This window comes from Paroedura picta, chromosome 7, assembly GCF_049243985.1.
Source record: "Paroedura picta isolate Pp20150507F chromosome 7, Ppicta_v3.0, whole genome shotgun sequence".
Lineage (NCBI taxonomy): Eukaryota > Metazoa > Chordata > Lepidosauria > Squamata > Gekkonidae > Paroedura > Paroedura picta.
Window position 1 is genome coordinate 21711942 of NC_135375.1, and position 20190 is coordinate 21732131.

At 47.7% G+C, this 20190-nt stretch overlaps 1 protein-coding gene across 5 annotated transcripts in view; it reads right to left on the minus strand.

Annotated features, from left to right (window-relative positions):
• DAB2 (DAB adaptor protein 2) overlaps positions 1 to 18674 on the minus strand; it is a 39750-nt gene extending 21076 nt beyond the window's left edge. For 4 of the 5 annotated variants that reach the window (XM_077347028.1, XM_077347031.1, XM_077347030.1 and 1 more), the window contains exon 1: positions 18429 to 18674. The gene's annotated coding sequence lies outside the window, so the exon portion shown is untranslated. The remainder of the gene's footprint in view (positions 1 to 18428) is intronic. The other variant, XM_077347029.1, reaches the window with a different exon arrangement.
• Between the last annotated feature and the right edge of the window lie 1516 nt (positions 18675 to 20190).

Below are 20190 nucleotides of genomic sequence, written 5' to 3' on the forward strand. Positions count from 1 at the left end.
AATCGCTGCCATTTTGTGGCCTAGCAAGTTCATTCCCCATCCAATGTTTGGAAGGCCAATAGATTACTTCAAGCGCGTTCAAAGTTATTTCAGTAACATTGATACTGCGGCTTCAGACAAGCAATTTATTTCTGTCTACATAAACAGCAGATATTTGGAAATATCTGCCCCCTTCCCGTATGGTCAAAGGTCTCATTCGCAAGATCTATATGCTATGACTGTAGGCCTATCAAGGTTGAGGGAGCAGAGATAACCTCATCAGCTCCTCCATGTGTGGTTGACACTAAAATTGTCAAAACAGCTGAGCTCAGCCCTGTTGAAGTTACTGGTATTAAACAGAAGTTAGTCTCAAACATTAGCTGTGGTCTGAAACTAGCTGCCTCTATATCTGGAAGGACAGCTCAGTTATCGACCAGAATCCTGGTATCTACTGAAACATTTGGAGAGCAACCATGGAACCTGAACTAACAGCAGCTCTCCCCATTCAAATGTCTACTAGGGCAAACTGTGGCCCTCCAGAGGTCCATGACTACAAGGCAGGGGGCTCATGGGAATTGTAGTCCATGGACACCTGGAGGGCCAGAGTTTGGCCACCCCTGCTCTAGAGTAACTCAACTGGATAAATGTCCTCTGAATAACAGTTGTACTGCTATACTCAACCTAAGCAAGTCTAGTTGCTTGAGATGCAGGTAACCATCCCATGGACAATATATATATATATATATTCATTCATATATACATTCATTCATTCATGGAAATAAGAGATTCCCAAAATGCACATTTGGAAGAAAATAGCTGAAGTAATATTGCAAATTAGGGACTCTCGTTGCAAATACCTCCCAAGAAGCTGCCCACTTTGGCATGGCACGCATCCCCAGTTTTGGACGGCACAATGGCATATTCATGCACCTCTGTGTGCTCTAACCTACTTCTGAGAGGGTGGCTGAACATAAAGACAACAGGGCCTTGCAGTAGCTCTGAGAAGCCTTGAATACTATTACGCAAGTTATTAGATCTGTGGGTTCAGTCGAGACGCAGACACTGCAGCTTCAAGATGGAGAGAACTTTTATTAACAAGGAGGAAAACTGAACAGCAACAGGGAGAACACACAGGCTTCATTGACATAGCCAACTGCTTCAGGCCATGCCCTCTAAATGCATTATTGGTTCTTAATGGAGAGTCAGCTTGGTGTAGTGGTTAAGAGTGCGGACTTCTAATCTGGCAAACCAGGTTCGATTCCCCACTTCCCCACATGCAGCCAGCTGGGTGACCTTGGCCACCCGACAGCACTGATAAAGCTGTTCTGACCAAGTAGTAATATACGGGCTCTCTCAGCCTCACCCACCTCAAAGGATGCCTGTTGTAGGGAGAGGAAAGGGAAGGCGAATGTAAGCCGCTTTGAGACTCCTTCGGGGAGAAAAAAAGCAGCCTATAAGAACCAACTCTTCTTAATTAATGCACCCTTACTATTAGCTACAAAACACTACCGATTGGTTGCTTGAAACATTCTAGTGAATCGGAACGGAGGACCCAGGAGCCAGGCCATAGAACCACAGAGTCGGAAGGAGCCACCTTGTCCAACCCCCTGCTCAGTGCAACATCAGCCTAAACCATACAGGCTAAGTCTGTGTCCAATTGCTGCTTACTGCCAGTGAGGGGGAGCTCCCCACCTCCTTAGGCCTTGCTGAATGATGCTGACAGTGAAATTTCCCCCTGTTGACTTGCTGGTCCTGTTCTACACATAGTTTAAAGCTATTACTGCAGGTCCTATTCTCCGATGGCAACAGAAATCTTTCCCTGCCCTCCTCTAAGTGGCAATCTTTCAAATACTTAAAGAAAGCAATTGTGTCCCCTTCTCCACATCCTTTTCTCCAGGCTGAACATTCCCAGGTCCCTCAGCCTTTCCTCACAGGGCTTGGTCCCCAGGCCCCAGTTCATTCTCATCACTCTCGTCTGCACCCTCTCAATTTTGTCCATGTCCTTGCACGTGCTTGCACTCGAAAGCTTACGCCTTGAAAAAAATCTCTGTTGGTCTTAAAGGTGCCACTGGACTCTGATTTTATTGTGTTACTTCAGACCAACATGGTTACTCATTTGAATCTATCCTTTTTGAAGTGAGTCCCGCCACAAACTCAGATACATTAACTTTATTCATTTATTATTACATGAGCAAATATACACATACATAATACGCATTAACATGAAGGAAAAAAAAATGTCTACTCAGCATAGTGAGAGAACAGAGTCATGTGCAAGACCCCAAAGCTTGAATATTCAGTGTTGCATGAGAATCCCTTAAAGGTGGGAAGTTTTATTATTTAACTCATTTACTTTTCTCCCCAACCGAGACTCAAAGCAGCTCACTTCACTCTGTTCTGTACCATTTTATCCTCACAACAAAGCTGCAAGGTACAGGGATGCCAGACCCCAGCGGTGGAGACAGAGGTCTCCCACTTTCAGTCCCTACCTCACCGCTGCCGACCAGCTAGCCAGCAGGGATAATTACCCCACAAAAAAGGAGGAACACCAGAAATTGACATAATGTGCCTACATGACAAGGAAGTGACATGAGCATGCAAAGGGTGTTGGGGGGGGGGGGGTTGATGCTCTGGTTTTTGGAGAAACTCTACGGTAGAAGATAATTCTACCCAATACCAAGATGTTGTCCCCTGGTGTGCCTGAGTCACTTTTGGGTCATGTAGGCACATCATGTTGGTTCCCATAGTTCTTCCCCTCTCTTGCTAAGTCTACCCCCATCCTCCATCAGCTGTTCTGAGAGACCTGGCAACCCCTAATCTCCAGGTATTTCCCAACCCAGAGCCAGCAACCCTGCAGGTAACTCCTTTTACCTACTTGTCTCTCTTTATGCTAGAGGTCAATAAAGGCTAGTTCTAGTTCCTCAAGACCACTAACAGCTGAAAGCACTCTGGACTTTGGTTCAGACTCTTGATGCTTATGACCCTCGGCCGTATTAACATGTAGCCCAGTCTGTTGACCAGAGTCCTTATTATTCAGGCTTTACTTCCTCCCTTGTGATCTATGCACAATCAAGCAGGCAAGCAGGGCTCATAGTGTTGCATATTTCCATTAATTTATCAGGCTGCAGTACACGTCGCCCTTCTCCTGGGCCTCACTGTAATTCATAAAATTCTCCATGGCAAGAGGTTAAGTGTATGCTTTGGCTCCAAGGTATTTGGGTTTTTTTTTTAAACTTCTTGAATTTATTGTTTAGAGAACTTGGATTTTACAAGTTAATCGGGTTCACTGTAAACACTACATTTAAAGCATAAGTGCTCTAATGTTTCCTCCCTTGAAACAGGGCCATGGGGAGAAGACTCCTCGATATATTGGTCAGATTCTGTCTTGGGTCCACTCCACGCTGCAAGTAGCACATCTCTCTACCTAGGGCAGGGGTAGTCAAACTGCAGCCCTCCAGATGTCCATGGACTACAATTCCCAGGAGCCCCTGCCAGCGAATGCTGGCAGGGGCTCCTGGGAATTGTAGTCCATGGACATCTGGAGGGCCGCAGTTTGACTACCCCTGACCTAGGGAATGCATGCTTGGACAGCAAGACATTATTAGCCTGGTTTACAAGAGAACCCACAGAAATCACGTATCTTGACATGAACGTGCAATTTTGCCATCTTTTCTGTATTCAAGCTTCCCTTTCACTCCACTGCATGCTCACCTTCATTGCAACAGGGAGCCCATTCTATCTGCTACAGATCAGAAACTTTTATCAGGTTTGCAGAAATCTCTGGTTGATGAAGAAAGGCAAGGCTCCAGGGAGTACATTTTCCTCTAGCGGTAGGCACACAAAGATAAAGGAGGCCAGCATCCATGTGGCCAGACTCCTTGCATTCCTCTGGATTAGAATTCAAATTGCACCAACAGTTATGTTAAGTACTTGCAAGGCCAGCGTATCTATTATATTAAGGCCATCAATAAACCAGCATGGCCCCCACGATTGCACCAAGATAATGCATTTAAGGGTCATTCCTGAAACTAAAGACTTCAAGAAGAAGAGCTGGTGTTTTTATACACCGCTTTTCACAACTCTAAGGAGTCCCAAAGAGGGTTAAAGCACCTTTCCCTTCCTCTCCCTGCAACACGCACCCTGGGGCTGAGAGAGCTCTAAAAGAACTGCTTTGTGAGAAAAGCTCTAAGAGAACAGCAATTAACCTAAGATCACCCTCTTTGCTGCATGTGGAAGACTGGGGAATCAAACCTGGTTCGAGTTTGCTGCTCTTTAACCACTATACCATGCTTGCTCTCGTGCCAGGAAGGAAAGGGGTAGGAGATGAAGTCAGTAAACCAGGAGGTCATGGCTGATGTGTGAGGTCACAGTTATCTTCCACAATGAAATGGTAAGACGGTTCCCTTAAGTGCCTCTATAGATGGTTCACTACTTTGGACCCAAAGACTATTTGCATCCTTCCTTGTGATCTCTACACAGCCCGACAGCGGAGCCCTCAGTGACGAACCTCTACCATTGGAAGAAAACCCCCACATCCAACCCACTTGGCTTAGATTTACTTTGGGCTGTTCTCTACCCAAGCGCCTAGTCTGAGAAGTTAAGTCTTTAAATAGAACACTCCAACCTTGGCTTAAAGGCCACTCCTCCCCCTAGTGTGCATCCCGCCGTACAAGTCTGTCATCCTCCGGAAAAATGAAGCTTACTTTGTTAGCAATCCGGAGGATGAAGTCTCCTGTGGCTTTGATACCTATCAAAGGACCCTAAAAACTTCAGCTTCTTTCTACTGAAATTTAATGTGGTGTTCTTGGATTCCTTTTAAATTTCATATTATTCCAGGGAAGTTAAATGAATCTCCATCATCCCTACACAAGCTTTAAGTCAAATCAGGTCTATTAAGGCTCTTCCATGCCCTCCCATCTTTTCCAGGACAGGTATCTGGTGCATTTTTTCTCTGGTTCTCAGCACGGTTAAGAACCTAGTGTGGGCGACTATGTACCTTTGCAGAACCTGCCTTTCCATTTTTGTTCCTCTAGCACTGACAGACCTCTTGGGGAGGATGTCTGCGACAGCTTCTTTTTCTAAAGAAGCAACCACTACCTTTCCTAGAGGTTCTAGTGAAGCTTCTTGCAGTGGACAGAATTAGCATCTCCCAAAAGTGGTGCCTCAGAGCGGCGGCTGGAGATCTGTTCCCCTAGAGAAAACAGCTGCTTTGGAGGCGGGACTCTAGCATTATACCCTGCAGAGGTTCTTCCCATCCTCAGCCCTCACCCTTCTCATAGCTCTACCCTCAATCCTCTAGGAATTCCCCTACCCAGATCTGGCTACCCGACCTGAAGGTCACATCTACCCTCCTAGATTGTGCCTATAGTTGGTTTTAGTATCCCAGTGGTGTAGTGGTTAAGAGTAGCGGCCTCTAATCTGGAAAGCTGGCTTTGATTCCCCACTCCTCCACATGCAGCCAAGCTGGGTGACCTTGGGCCAGTCACAGTTCTCTCTGAACTCTCTCAACCCCATCTACCTCACAGGGTGCCTATTGTGGGGGGAGAATGGGAAAGGTGTTTGTAAGCGGCTCTGAGACTCCTTCGGGTAGTAAAATGTGAAGTGTAAAAAGCCAACTCTTCTTCCAATGTGGCTACAACGATTACTTTCTACAGAGGCCTCAGCACCCCTGTATACCAAAGCTGCCAGAGCTACAGAAGCAAACTCTAATCCTCTTCTACCACCTGCAGAAGAACTTCACAGGTTTACCAGGTGAAAAGACTATGAGAATCAGTCTAGTACAAACATACCAACTGTCCATCCCCCTAGAAGACCAAGATTTTCATTTTGGGCAACCTTGGAACAGTTTTGCTTCTGAGCACTAGGGCTCACACTACAGCTCCCATCTGGGAGGGGAGGGATGTATCTTGAACTGTTTCCAGCAGAGATCACAGGGACTGAACCCTGGGTTCTTCTGCAGGTGGAGAATGCCCTCATCCACTGAAACCAGGTTGCACTAACCTTTTGCCCCATGATAGACCAAGGGGAACTCATAGCTGCTACCTGATGAAGCTCTCACCAGGATTTAGGTACCAACTCACCATTTAACAGGATAGATTTATTCCTTGTAAGAGAATTGACCAGAAGACTCTTAAGGAGAAAACCGCAACAGAAGAGCCGATTTGTTTTAGGACTGTTCCACAGGCAAGGCTAAACCTTTGACAGTTTTGGATGTATAGCCACCCTGACATCAGGCCCTTCCTGTGTTGCAAGGCCAAAAGAACTGGCCAACAATCTCTCTCTCTCTGGATTGCTATTCTCTAGGACAGCCTTTCTCAATGTTTTTACCATTGGAAACCTCCTGAAACTTCTGAGAAAGCCTAGAAGTGGCATGATCATGCAGAATGTGGTTGGGAAGCATAGCTGTACACAGGCCCACCCAGGGTGCCTCCTCTTCTCACCCCCTCCAGGACCATCATTGAAAAAAAAATTTTTTGGGGGGGGGTGTCAACATAGGGCCGTATTATCTGATAAATGTTTAACAAACTAAAAAAACATTTAAAAATTACCTCCTACCCATTCCGGAAACCCGTCCAAGGGCCATCAAGAAACCCCATGTTTTCAAGAAACACTGATTAAGAAAGCCCGCTGTAGGGGTTGTCAGTCATAGGGACAAGGTTTAGAATCATAGAGTTGGAAGGGGTCATAAAGGTAAAGGTAAAGGTATCCCCTGTGCAAGCACCGAGTCATGTCTGACCCTTGGGGTGACGCCCTCTAGCGTTTTCTTGGCAGACTCAATACGGGGTGGTTTGCCAGTGCCTTCCCCAGTCATTACCATTTACCCCTCAGCAAGCTGGGTACTCATTTTACCGACCTCAGAAGGATGGAAGGCTGAGTCAACCTTGAGCCGGCTGCTGGGATTGAACTCCGAGCCTCATGGGCAAAGCTTTCAGACGGCTGCCTTACCACTCTGCGCCACAAGAGGCTCTTGGAAGGGGTCATACAGGCCATCTAGTCCAACCCCCTGCTCAACGCAGGATCAGCCCAAAGCATCCTGAAGCATCCAAGAAAAGTGTGTATCCAGCCTTTGCTTGAAGACTGCCAGTGAGGGGGAGCTCACCACCTCCTTAGGCAGCCTATTCCACTGCTGAACTCTGTGAAAATTTTTTTCCTGATATCTAGCCTATATCGTTGTACTTGTAGTTTAAACCCATTACTTGGCTTGCCACAAAACATCTTTTTCCCCTTTTTTACCAGCAGCTAACAGAATTACTGTATTTACTAGACCAGCAACAAACCTTGGATAAACTAAGACATCCCCATGCCTATATCACCAGCCCTACATTCAATGTCCTCCCGGCCCTGGGATTCCAGAAAGGGGAATTTCCCTCCTTTGAGTCTTCTGCATTTGGAGTTATGGATGCTACTGGGCTTTGAGACAAAAGTAAACCGCATATTAATTATGCTGAGCGTTGAATTTCCAAAGGCAGACATGGCTTTAAGCTCTAGAAATGCAATCCTACCAAGCTGCAAGGTGAGTGATGTTTTCTCATTTGTATTTGTAATCTGGAGAATTTTCGTAGCTGCAGTCTGCCCAGCAGAGGGAGAATTAAGTCCACATTTCACATAGGAGATGAAGACTGTTTAAGGCCCTGCAGTAGATAGAAGTATGCTGATCTACCTTTTTCTTGGTCTCTTCCTTCTGAAACAGGCTTTTGTTTTTCCACGGCCGTGCAATAGGGCCTGTTTTAAGGGAAAAGGTACAGCTACAAACTGACTGCATCCTGTTTTATCCTTCAGCAGGAACTCCCACTGAGGCCTGGCATTTTCTAAAAAAGTGAGCCACTTACAGAGGTCTTGCCATGTGGAAGGAGATTGAAAGGGGGAAAAAAGAGGAAGTGTTTCCCCAAGTGCAGACAGGGTCTTCTCTTCATTTCAAAAAGATGAGCACCATGAGCATCTAAACCTGAAAACAGACCCAAGTGTGCTTTCAGTGTACCACAATCCCTCTCTTCTACCATTCCTAGGCAAACCACAGTTGATAACAGCAAACTATGGTTTGTGATGCAACTGAAAGTTCAAATGCACAGTTACATTATGGTTCACTATACAAGCCATAGCTTTGTCACTTGTACCAAGGCAAGCAATCATTGTCATTTGTATCAAGGACGCCCCTGCATTGAGGGAAGGGCAGGTACAAACTCAAGACTCATTCATACAATGCAAACCATGGCCTGATGCTCCACCTCAATGCATTTCAGCAGCAACCTACTGTATATTCCAGAACAGGCTTTTGCAATCAGGGTTTCATGAAACCCTGGTGTTTCTTGATGGCCCTGGAAGAGTTTCCTGAATGGGTGGAAATTCATTTTTAATACACTTTTTAAATTTGTTAAACATTCATTGGGTCCTATGACCATATATGTTCATGTCAACCTGCCCCAAGTGGTCAATGATGGGCCTGGAGCGGTGGGAAAGGGAGGGGCCATCCTTACAGCTACACTTCCCAACCATATTCTGCATGACTGTGCCACTTCGGGGGTTCCTCGCATTCTGAAGAATGTTTTAGGGGTTACTCAATGGTAAAAAAAGTTGAGAAAGGCCAGTTTAGAAGGAAAGCTTGTGCTTTGCATATTGAGGTCCATTGTAGTGCCACATCATTCCCAACTTTAATCTTGAAAGGCATCCTCACATCTAAGCTTTGCATGCCCAGATTCTGGGCCAGAACCCACAGTGCAACCTAAAGGTGAAGCAGAGCAAGTGAGAGATTATGTTGACTACAATTAATTCATGACTTCAGGGTGCTCATATCAGAAGAGTCCATCAACATGACCCAACTGTAAGAAGTGCTTGCTGGCAGTGGGATGAGCTACCTGTGTTTTTCACAGTGCTTTTGTGCTGGTTGGCCATGGACTGGAGCGTCTTTCTCCCCCCCCCCCCATTTCTCCCTCCAGGGAACAGAGCTTCGGAGATTATCAGTTGGTAGATCCAAGCATGTCACCAAACACAGACTAACATGCAGGACACACAACTTCCCCTTCTAGGAGAAGGGCTGTTTCAGCCATCCCTCATGTCTCATTACTCAGTGGCAGTCTGAATCGCTGAGCTAGTGGGAAATGCAGGTCGGTTGCCAAGTAGCTGTCCTTAGCTGGCCCTAGTCCTGGGAGGTGCTTCACCTCCTGTTAATGGCCAGTTCACCTTTTGCACCAGCAAAGGGCCACCCTCATATCCTTCCCTTGTCTGACTTCTGGGACCTGCGCCTGCCAAGTCAATATGATACCACTCACAGGCTAGTTTCAGTGAGTCTTGTAGTCCCAGGATGAACCGAGCGCTCTTACAACCTCAGCAAAGAGGAGAGACCAGGTCAAACCCGGTCACGTTGTGTTTACGTGTGACATTGATGCAATGCAATCACTCAGTTTAAACTTGGCTGTCTGGTGGCATGGCAGACTAGAAAGGCAGAGGAATGAGGTATTACAAAGGCTTCTATCCTAAGGGCACTTTCCTGGGACTAAGTCCCATTGTGCAAGTTGAGGAGACGTGTTAAGGATTGCTCCCCCACTATGAGGGGGTATAAGTGTGGACCAGAATAGCCGTGATACAAGAGTGGCCTACCACTCTTAACTCTTTCATACATTGAGACGCTAATTACAGGGAGTGGCTTTGGTTCCATGGTAGAGCATCTGTTCGGCATAAACAAGGCCCCATGTTCAACCCCAGCATACCCAGTTAAAATATATGGTGATATGAAAGATCTCAGGGTGAGATCCAGGAGCACTGCTGCCAGCCTGAGCTTGTAGACCAAGGGTCTGACTCAGTATAAGGCAGCTTCATGTGTTCATGCACGAGTTAAACTTCCAAGGTGGTTTCAAGTATGAGGGGCAGCAGTCCTAATATTTTGTACATTTTAATTTCTTTAAGGCTTCTCAGCTATGTAACAGGGCATACTCCAGTCTGACCTAGCTGAAACTACAGTAACACCTCAATTTTTGAATCCTAGATACACTTCTGAACATGAATGAAGGAAGGACAGGTCTTTGGTCCCATTTCTTGGCCACTCAAACACCACTAGTCACATCTTGTTATAGTACTAGGGAAGTCACCTATGAAACGGATTGAGTCCAAAAGCTCTTAGTCTGCTCAACCTTTTAGTAGATAATTCTAGGCTAGACAAATCAATGGCCCAGTTTAAGATGGTTTCATATTTTGGCAGGGCTTTTGATATGGAATACTTGAGCTTCTGCTGAAGACATACTTTCTTTACAGTTTCCTATAGCTTGAGCACAGATCCTATTTTTCTCTGTACTGTGAAAAAACATGACTTGGCCTGCAGAGCTAAGCTCCACCCTGGAAGAGGAAGACCTCGGCAAACTTATGCCTATGTGATGAACTACTCTCTTCAAAAGCTAGGAATCGCTGGACAGAGTAAATGACTCTGAAGGGTTAATTCTTCTCAGAAACAGAGCTTTGAGTGACACGCCACTCCAAGCGATCTGACTGGTCAGTACCAACTGTAAAGAGAAAGACAGAGGTGCATGCTGAGCAGACTGTTAGTCATATTTCTGCATTGACTGAGAAGGTTCTGATTTCAGACCTAGCTGAGAAGGAAACTGACAGTTTCAGAATTTAGCCCTGACTGAGAGCAGTTTAACATAGACAGGAAAACTTGGGGAAGTTGGCAAGGATGAGTAGGTAATTAGACATTTGGGCCAAGGAAAGGGGATAAATCAACTAGAGAAATAAGAAAATTCCCTACCCAGTCAAAGAGGGAGTTAAGTGCAGAGATCCCTGGTCTGGAGTAGGTTAGAAACTGCAGTTAAAGACTTATAATGATTATTGGTGTTTCAAGAGAAGAGTTTTGGGTACTGGAAAGAGTGTACCAGCCTACTAGAAAACAAAAGAGTTAGAGATCACTCAAAGTGTTTGGGGAAAACACTGGAACAAAAGCCCCTCAACATAAAGATTTAAGTCACTCTGAACAGCTTAAGAAACTCAATATCCTGAAACATGAGGATTAAAGTCTGTGCATTTACTGCTTTTACCTGAAAAATTACTGCCCTTGATTTCATCTGATCTTCCCCTCTAAATTAAATAAAATATTTTGATATTTTTGAATGGCAAAATGCCTCAAGTGTCATTTAAGTTGTTTAAATTGAAGCAGGCCCCTGATCATTCCCTCAGGATCCTGAGCTTGAGCCAAAACCCAAAACAGGGTGGGAGTTCTTCAGCAAAGAAGAAAACACATTACGAGGATGGCTCATTCAGCAAAGGAAAAGAAAAACAGAGGGAAAAACTTGCGCTGACGGAGGGAAATGGACGGGGCCATCATAGCCTACCTCCTTGAATGAGGTAGCGGTGTGTATGGGAAGAACTGCCTTAAACATACTTTGATCAGTAAAGATAACAACTCCACCACAGTTGATACCAGTCATGCCAGAAGGAGCCTAGTTTTGCATCTGGTATTTGCCTACAATGTTAACCTTTAAGAGGGATGTTACAGTTAAACATTTGGAAGAGTCATCCGTCTCCCTCCATTGTGTCTTTTGCTAGCAGCTGGAACACCTTTGTGTTTCCTCTGGCAAAGCACCAGGCAATGGTACCGTAGAAGTGCTGTGTTTTCAACCAAATTTTATAGTTTTAACTGTATTTTACTGTTTAATCCTAGTGTTTACTGTTTTACTCTTCACTGCCTTGTAAAGCCTAATTGGGTGGAAAGTCAGCATTAAAATATTTTAAACGTTTTAAGTACAATGATAGGCTCAGTAATAGATGAAGTAGTGTTGGCTTTTAAACCCCGCTTTTCTCTAACTCAAGGAGTCTCAAAGCGGCTTACAGTCGCCTCACCTTCCTTTCCCCGCAACAGGCACCTTGAACAATTCCACACAAGAGCAAACCCTACCGGTTTTCTTAAAGCGTCAAAGAATTTAAAAATTTCCACAGAAAACTTTGCCTCCTCAGGAGTAGATTCAAATTTCATGCCCCCTTACCCTGCATTTTCCAAACCCTCCCTTAGTGATGTTTTCCCTTTGAATTGTGACTCCTAGTTTCCAAGGGAGGAATTCCCCAACTTGAATTTCTTTTCCTGCTGTGCCCCCAGTTTCGTGCCATCATTTTGGTGTTGGCACTCACCTACATTAACCCCGCCTATTGCACTCCCACCCCCAAAGTTGTCCCCAAGCCTTTAAAAAGTGTTGATTAAGACATAATTTTAACAGTAATATTAATAACAAGCAGCTAATCCAAAAGAAATTCTGTCTAAACATCCGGAAGAAGTTCCTGACAGTTAGAGCGGTTTCTCAGTGGAACAGGCTTCCTCGGGAGGTGGTGGGTTCTCCATCTTTGGAGATTTTTAAACAGAGGCTAGATAACCATCTGACTGAGAAGCTGATTCTGTGAAGGCTCAAGGGGGCGGCAGGTTACAGTGGATGAGCGATAGGGTTGTGAGTGTCCTGCATAGTGCAGGGGGTTGGACTAGATGACCCATGAGGTCCCCTCCAACTCTATGATTCTATGATCAGCCCAATGACTGCAAAGGAGCCAGTCCTGCTCTTCCTGCAGGATCTGCTCCATTGTTACGCTAATAAAAATATAGTTCCCTTTACAGGGAGGGACGTAAGCCAGACTTTCTGCAAAGCAAGCTCTTTTTTTTTGCCAATGCAAGTATGTTGTGACGCTGCTGTTTGTGGGGGGGGGGGAAGCCCAAGTGAACTCAGTTGATGGGTGAAAATGGAGGCAAGCAGAGGTTTCAGAGTTTTAGTGGACCTTGAATAGGATGCTAGGAGGGAACCAGCAGTGACAGGAGTCAAAATGGAAGTAGTATTTCCCCCATTACAAAGCAAGACTTTTTTTAACAATGCAAAATACATTGTAACGTTACTGGGCATGTGCAAAACAAAGCAAGGCTCTGTTAATGTGACAGGAAGGAGCACTGACCCCGTCTAGAGTAAACGTGGGGCCCATTAAGCAGGTCTGATCTGGAACGACTGCCACAAATTCGGAGCACAATATGGGTCTTCAACTTGACATTAAAATGAGGTACGACTGTACTGCATAAATGTTTATTGTGGGGTAGGTGGGGCTTAAGAAAGTTCCGGGAGAACTGTGACTGGCTCAAGGTCACCAGTCAGCTTCATACAGAGAGAGGAGTTGAGAATCAAACTGGGTTCTCCAGATTGGAGTCTACAACTCTTCACCAATGGGAAAGATCTATCCTGCTTTCCCCACCAGTGGGGATGCAAGCAGTTTATAAGTTGTTCCGCAATTTTCCATCGCCAGTTACCATGTAAGAGAGGTTAGGCTGAGTGACCTGTCCAAAGTCCCCCTGAATGGGTGGCTATACCCTGGAGGGGGAAAAAGGAGAAATCTTCCCCTTTAATAGAGTCTTGATCTGCAGAAATTGTCCATTGAATGACATAACAGCAAACTGCATCTGAGCCTTTATTAGGTAGACAGGACTTCTTTTCTCCAAGGGGTTGGGCAATCCCGTCTCCATGGTTGAGTAGGGATTCATACCCTAGGCTGAACAGACTGCACAGTTCAACACTGAACTCTACACTGCAACACTAGCCTCTTGTAACAGTTGCTCCCGATCCCCAGTTTATTTTATGAGTAAGCTTGAAATGCAGATAACCAGGCCTGCTGGCCACCTAGCCCAGGAAACGTCCTCACCACAAGATAATCTCATACCTTTTCCTGGAGCACCGCATTCTTTGCGTCTCTGGATGGATTGCCTCTTCACACAGGAATGCCATAACAGCACCGTTGGAAATAACTGCGTAGCTTTTCCTGCCCTGCATAGCCGGGAGTGGCACAGCCAGTGGCAAAGAGTTCAACAACAGGCCACCCTGTCTACTCACTCCGTTAAAGCTACTCAACGAGATCATTCAAGAACAGGAAGGCTCAGTCAACTGGATTTTAAGGAACTCACAAGTGGTAGCTAATCATCAGTCTAGGTCAGGGGTAGTCAAACTGCAGCCCTCTGGATGTCCATGGACTACAATTCCCATGAGCCCCTGCCAGCCATGGGAATTGTATTTTATGGACATCTGGAGTTTGACTACCCCTGGTCTAGGTCTTGGCCCTGCCATTCCTTTGCCCCACAGACCAGGCACATTCTAAGTATCACTCAAACTTACTACAAGGAGCACTTACTCCTTCTCCTCCATGTGCAAATTCTGGCATAATGACCCACCGATTATACAGAGCTAGCCAGTTTCTCCTTACAGCATGTCCTAACAACGCCTGTCCACACTGCTCATTGTACTATCTTTAGAATTACAGCAGGAGGGACCCCGTCCAGTCCCTTTGAACCAGGGTTGCCAGTCTCTGAAGGGTGCCTGGAATTATAATTTCTCCAGATTACGATTTTCAACCCCTCTGGAGAACCTGCTGCTTTGGTGGACTGGTTCTAGAGCAGGGAGGGACGAACTGCGGCTCTCCCGATGACATCTAGAAAGCCACAGTCTGGCCACCCCTGCTAAGGCATGAGACCCTGCTGAGGTCCCTTCCCTCTTCAAAGCCGGCCCCTTCTCAGGCTGTGTGCCCAAATCTTCAGGAATATCCCAACTCCCAGAGTTGGCAGGCCTGTACTGACCACATCAACCGCGGATCAAGACTTGAACAAGCAGCAATCCGGAACAAGCTTCTGAAAGACGCCTCGCGGCACTGACAGGTTGTTCATCATTGTACCTCTGAACAAATTCCTTCCACCAGTCAATTTATCTCAATTAAGGAATTAGGCCTTTGAGTGACAGCTGCATTGCATTGTCTCCTGAAGTTCTAGAGACGCTTTCTAGAGTCTTCTGAAGAGAAGAGGTGGGGGTTTTATACTCTGCTTTTCAATGCCTGAAGGAGTCCCAAAGCAGCTTACAGATAACTTTCTCTTCCTCTCACCACTACAGACACCTTTGAGGTAGGTGGGGCTGAGAAGGCTCTGGGAGAACTGCTCTGGGAACAGCTCTAAAAGAACGGTAATTAGCTCAAGGTCACCCAGCTGCATGTGGAGGTGTGGGGAATCCAATCTGGCCCTCTAGATTAGAATCTGGTGCTCTTAACCACTGCACTACTGGGCTCGCTCTCCTTCTTCTGAAAAGTGGTCCCACTTAGTATTGGAAGCAGATTTAGATTTTAAACCACGCTTTCCTATCCAATGGGATTGAGAATATTTTTCTTCCTCCACACATTGTATTATATTTTATTGTATTTACATCGTTTTTGTGCAACCTTTCTCCTCAATGAGGACCCAAAGGGGCTTACTTCATTCTACCTTCCCTATTATCCTCACAACATCCCTGTGAGGTAGGTTAGGCTCAGAGTGCATGGCCGTCACAGAAGCTTTCTGGGTGACCGCAGGCCAGATTAAGGAGTTGAACCTGGGTTGCCCAGATCCCAGTCCAATACTATGCTAAACTGGGACTTTTTTAACCCTCATAGCCAGAATCCTGCTCGTAGGCCAGGTCAGGGAGTGAACTGACCCAAGGTGAGGGGGTGACTGAAATTCACTGCAGAGTGGAGATACAAGAATGGGAGCCCTAGATCCTAGGATGACACTCTAAACCCTTTACCAGGGGGAGTCAACCTGTGGTCCTCCAGATGCCCATGGACTACAATTCCCATGAGCCCCTGCCAGCATTTGCTCATGGGAATTGTAGTCCATAGACACCTGGAGGACCACAGGTTGACTACCCCTGCCCTATACCATGCTGCCATTGGAATAAGTCAGCCTTGTCCTACAAAAACTCAAAACTTGAGCTTCTATATCAGTGGCCTCTGTACCTGTTGAAGTCCCACCTGTAGCCATCTTCAAAAACTCAGAGGCAGGAGATACTGCAGGGCGACTGCTTTTGCCAAGTCAGCTGCTTGCCAGGTTTTACTCTTCCATTCAGAGTGTCCGCAAGCCAGAACACAGCAAGAAATTGCTCAGCCAATTACAGGCTACGGTAGGAGTAGAAAATGAACTCATCCCCGCAGTGCCTGCCCGCTTTGGATCCTTTTTATTCCGCTGGCACAAGTCATGACACCTAGCAACGCTGGAGTATCCTGCTTACCAACCCTTTACTTATGTGCCAGTCATTTTCACACTCCTACAAAAACACATGCTCATTCGTTCCTATTTCACAGGACCGTCCACCTGCCTTGGTGCTTCATTCAAGTCACACCAGGAGAAGAACTTATTTTTAATGACACTGAGATTTCCCGTGACCCTCCAGAATCCATCTATTATCTTTTTCCCTCCCTGCAGGACCCCTTTAACATGGCTTGAAATGTCATGCTTTAGGCAGGGGTGGCCAAGCAGTGGCCCTCCAGATGTCCATGGACTACCATTACCATTAGCCCCTGCCAGCACCATGCTGATAGGGGCTCACAGTCATTATAGCCCATGGCCATCTAGTCACAGTTTGGCCACCCCTACATGACAACAGTTGCTCTCCTGTGCCTTTAAGACCAAGGTGAAACTTTTCCTTGCCACTTAGCAGCAGGCCCGGAAAAGCTTCAGCTGGCCCAGCTTGGTTAAGGGCCCTTGCTCTTAAAGGCACAGAACACAAGCAGTCAGAAAGGTGGCAACTGCATTAAAAAGAACTTGCCTCACTTGGCATATGTTAATCCCACACCTTTCAGACACCCTGGGAGATGCTCTTCCTCCTTAGAAACTAACAGCCCCAGACCTTTCACACTGCTTGCCGGAGAACAGCTCCCAGATTTCCCAGTTACAGATCCTTTAAGGCAGGGGTAGTCAAACCTGTGGTCCTCCAGATGTTCATGGACTACAATTCCCATGAGCCCCTGCCAGCAACCGCTGGCAGGGGCTCATGGGAATTGTAGTCCATGAACATCTGGAGGACCACAGGTTGACTATGCCTGCTTTAAGGAGCCCCACAGCAGGGGAGAAGAAAAGGGATGGACTCCTCTGAGTCCCAGAAGCCTCCCCAGTTAATTAAGGGCCGCCAAACCACCCTGCAAGCAATGAGGTCTCAAGATGATCCACGGCTAACCACACACTGAACAATGAACCCCATTCACCCAGCAGCCCCCTTACAAGGACAGTTTACTACCGCCCCGGCCCACTTAAGTGTGCCACTGTTTATTTTCACTCCTGCAAGGAGGAGGTTACAATAATGATTTGCACCTGGGAGGACACAGGGAAAGCCACGACAACTAGCTGGATACTAACAGAGCTCCCTTAACCAGTCTACAGTGCTGGCTACAGAATTTAATTAGGGTCTGGAGCATTTGTTAATCCCATTCTTTCTCCAAAGAGCTGGGAGGGGGAGGCACCTACTGCTCCCTGCACCTCCCTGTACAGCTCACAACCAATGTGCCCGTTCAATTAGGCTCAAGGTTGTACAGCAAGCTTTGGTTACGTCTACCTCGCCCCTTCTCCCCACTGGGGAGAACCCACACCAGCTCCCATAGATTTCCTCCCCTCCGTTTTATCCTGTGAGTAGGCTTGAGCATCTACCTGGCCAAAGGTAGGTAAGACCCCCAAAGGCTATGATGGAACAGAGGTCCGGACGTGGTCTGTCTCTCTACCTGCTACTCTGGGGGTCATAGCTGAGGTCTAGATGCTCTAGCCATTACACCCCGCTGTTCTTCGTGGTGCCCCAACATGAGGCCTCCAGTCCTAAATTTAAAGGATGCCGCCGGGCCTCCTTTTTAAAAACCCATTCTTGTCTTTAACAGGCCCAGAGCAGCTTCTTTAGGGAAGCCATTTCTATCAAGGGAAAGATTTATTGTTTGTAGATGGATGCATCGCCTGCCTTCCTCAAGTCCTCCCACCCACCCCAGCTTATGGAAGCCGTGTTTATTTGTCTTCCGCTTCTCCGGCTTCCACCGCGGAGAGCCAGGGCTCTGCTGCAGGGTGGGATTTTCCATCTCGGCTTTTTGTGCTAAACTAGGACACCTTCCCTTAGGCCAAGTTTCCGACACCACCCGGGACACACACAGATGTGGCATCCTATAAACCGCTGGCACTACAATACCCCCCCCCCACCCCATCAATTCATCCTCTCATTTCTCCCCCACCCCTGAAGGCAGGGATGGATAAGGGGGGTTCTGAAAAAGCCTTAGGAAAGGCTGCTTTTTTTTTGGGGGGGGGGGTGCGATTCCTAATCCGTGCCAGCCAGTTGAGCCTTAAGGCCCGGTACTATAGGGCGAAAGGGAGGCGTTTCGGAACGGACCACAGACCTGGAAGGCGCTTGAGGCGGCTTATTCCCACCTCCGCTCCCGGAGCAGCCTTGCAAAGAGCCCTGCCTGGGCTGGCAGCCCCAGATGCCCACCGCCGGGATGAAGAAAGCCCGTCTCCTAGAGACCGAGAGGCTGCAAGGGAGAGGCGCCCGGAAAGGGCTCTGCAACGCCGCCGGGGCCCATTGACGATCTGCGGCGGCCCAGGGGCAAAAGCCGGGCGCCCCGACGCCGCCGCGGCCCCTTCAAGCCGCCCTCCCTGCCGGGGCTGGGGGAGATGCGCGACTCACCCGCCTAGAGCCGCGCCGCGCCGTGCATGATCCTCCGCCGCCACCGCCTCCTCTCCGCAGCCGGCGACTGAGCTGCCCCCGTCGGGCCGGCGAGATATTCGGCCGCGCTCGCCCCTTCGCGGCGCCGCGAGCCACTCACAGCGCGCGAGCTGGTTTTAATCAGCGGCTGGCAACCGAGCGCTGCCCAGGAATGCGCCGCGATGTTTTTGCTGCCTCGGCTCCGGCGACTCCCCCTCAACGTGTCTGGGGCGCCCAAACTTAACTCCTTCCCTCCCGCGGGGGAGGGAAGGAAGGAGGAGGCCGTTCGGAAGCGCGCTCTCGTGTGCTCGCGTCCGCGGGCTCCGAGCCTCCAGCGCGAGGGAGGAGGGAGCGGAGGCCTGGGGGAGGAAGGGGGTCTTTTCCCCCCCACCAAGAATGAGAGACCGTATGGCTTTGCTCAGTCCTCAAAAGCTATTGGGGCCGCGTTTGGTGGCCTTTCCCTGGCACTGACGACTCGAGCCGTTTGCTTTCATGACTGCTGTGGCTCCGTTTTATGTAGCTGGAAGCCTGATTTTAGGAGGCTGCAAAGTGATTGGGGTCAGAAGGCGAATTTCCTCCAGACCAGACTGGCCAAGGAGTCTGGTTTGCTTGGGGGTTTTTTTGGGGGGGAGGCATCATCTGGGCATGGGATTGGGGTCACTGTGGGTGGGCAGGTAGTTGTGAGTGTCCCGCATTCTGTGGGGGGGTTGGACTAGATGACCGCAGAGGTCCCTTCCTACTCTATGATTCACCTTTTTACCTTGCATGCTTTCTGTATCATGCCCCATGGAATAACACGGGTATTGCTTCTGAGTAGTCCTGCTGAGGCTTTTTTCGATAGGTCTTCATAGTTCTTAGTAGACTGTCATTTTGTTAGATCCCTGGGTTCAAGGAAGCCAGGACAATGGTCTCTTTATTGTGACCCCAGCCTGATAGTAGGAGAGTCAACACTGACCCAAAGAACCCACAGTCAGCCCAAATTTATATACAGCCCCCCCCCCCCCTATAGATCTTCCAGCCAGTGTGTGCTATTGGTCAGTTTCACTTTAAATTGACTGTATCTGACTAGGATCTAGCTGCTCTTGGATCAATTACAGTGCAGGCTTCCAATCCTGCCTGGACCTCAAGCTTGGTTCTGGGCAGAGCTACAGGCACAACATATTTCATTACCAATTTGGGTTAAAGGCTGTGGTTCACAATACAAGTGCAGACTCAGTTGTACATTTATATCCCACTTTTTCCCACAACACAAAGGTTTACAATACCTAAAGAAATAGGAGTTCCCCCAATCTAGAGAAGAACAGCTGGGTTTTCTATACCCTACTTTTCACTACACAAGAATTCCCAAAGTGGCTTATAAGCACCTTTCCCTTCCTCACCCTGGCTAGGTGGGGCTGAGAGAACTCTAAGAGAGCAGCTATAAGAGAACTGTGACTAGGCTGAGGTCACCCAAGTGGAGGAGTCCTTAGGAAGCCCATTCCACAGAATGCAACAAAAGACAGAAATGTGCCCGGTGGGCCACACTTCCTGAGGGATCGACCAGAAAGTGGCAGTCTCGGTGGGGGTGACTGGATGTCAGGCACCTGGGGGGGGGCAGTTTTGGGTGGGCATTTCTCTGTGGAGGTCCCACTCCTGCATTGCCAAGACCCAGCCACCCGCTTGCCCTGGTCACCAAATAGGGTAAAAAGGTAAAGGTAAAGGTATCCCCTGTGCAAGCACTGAGTCAGATCTGACCCTTGGGGTG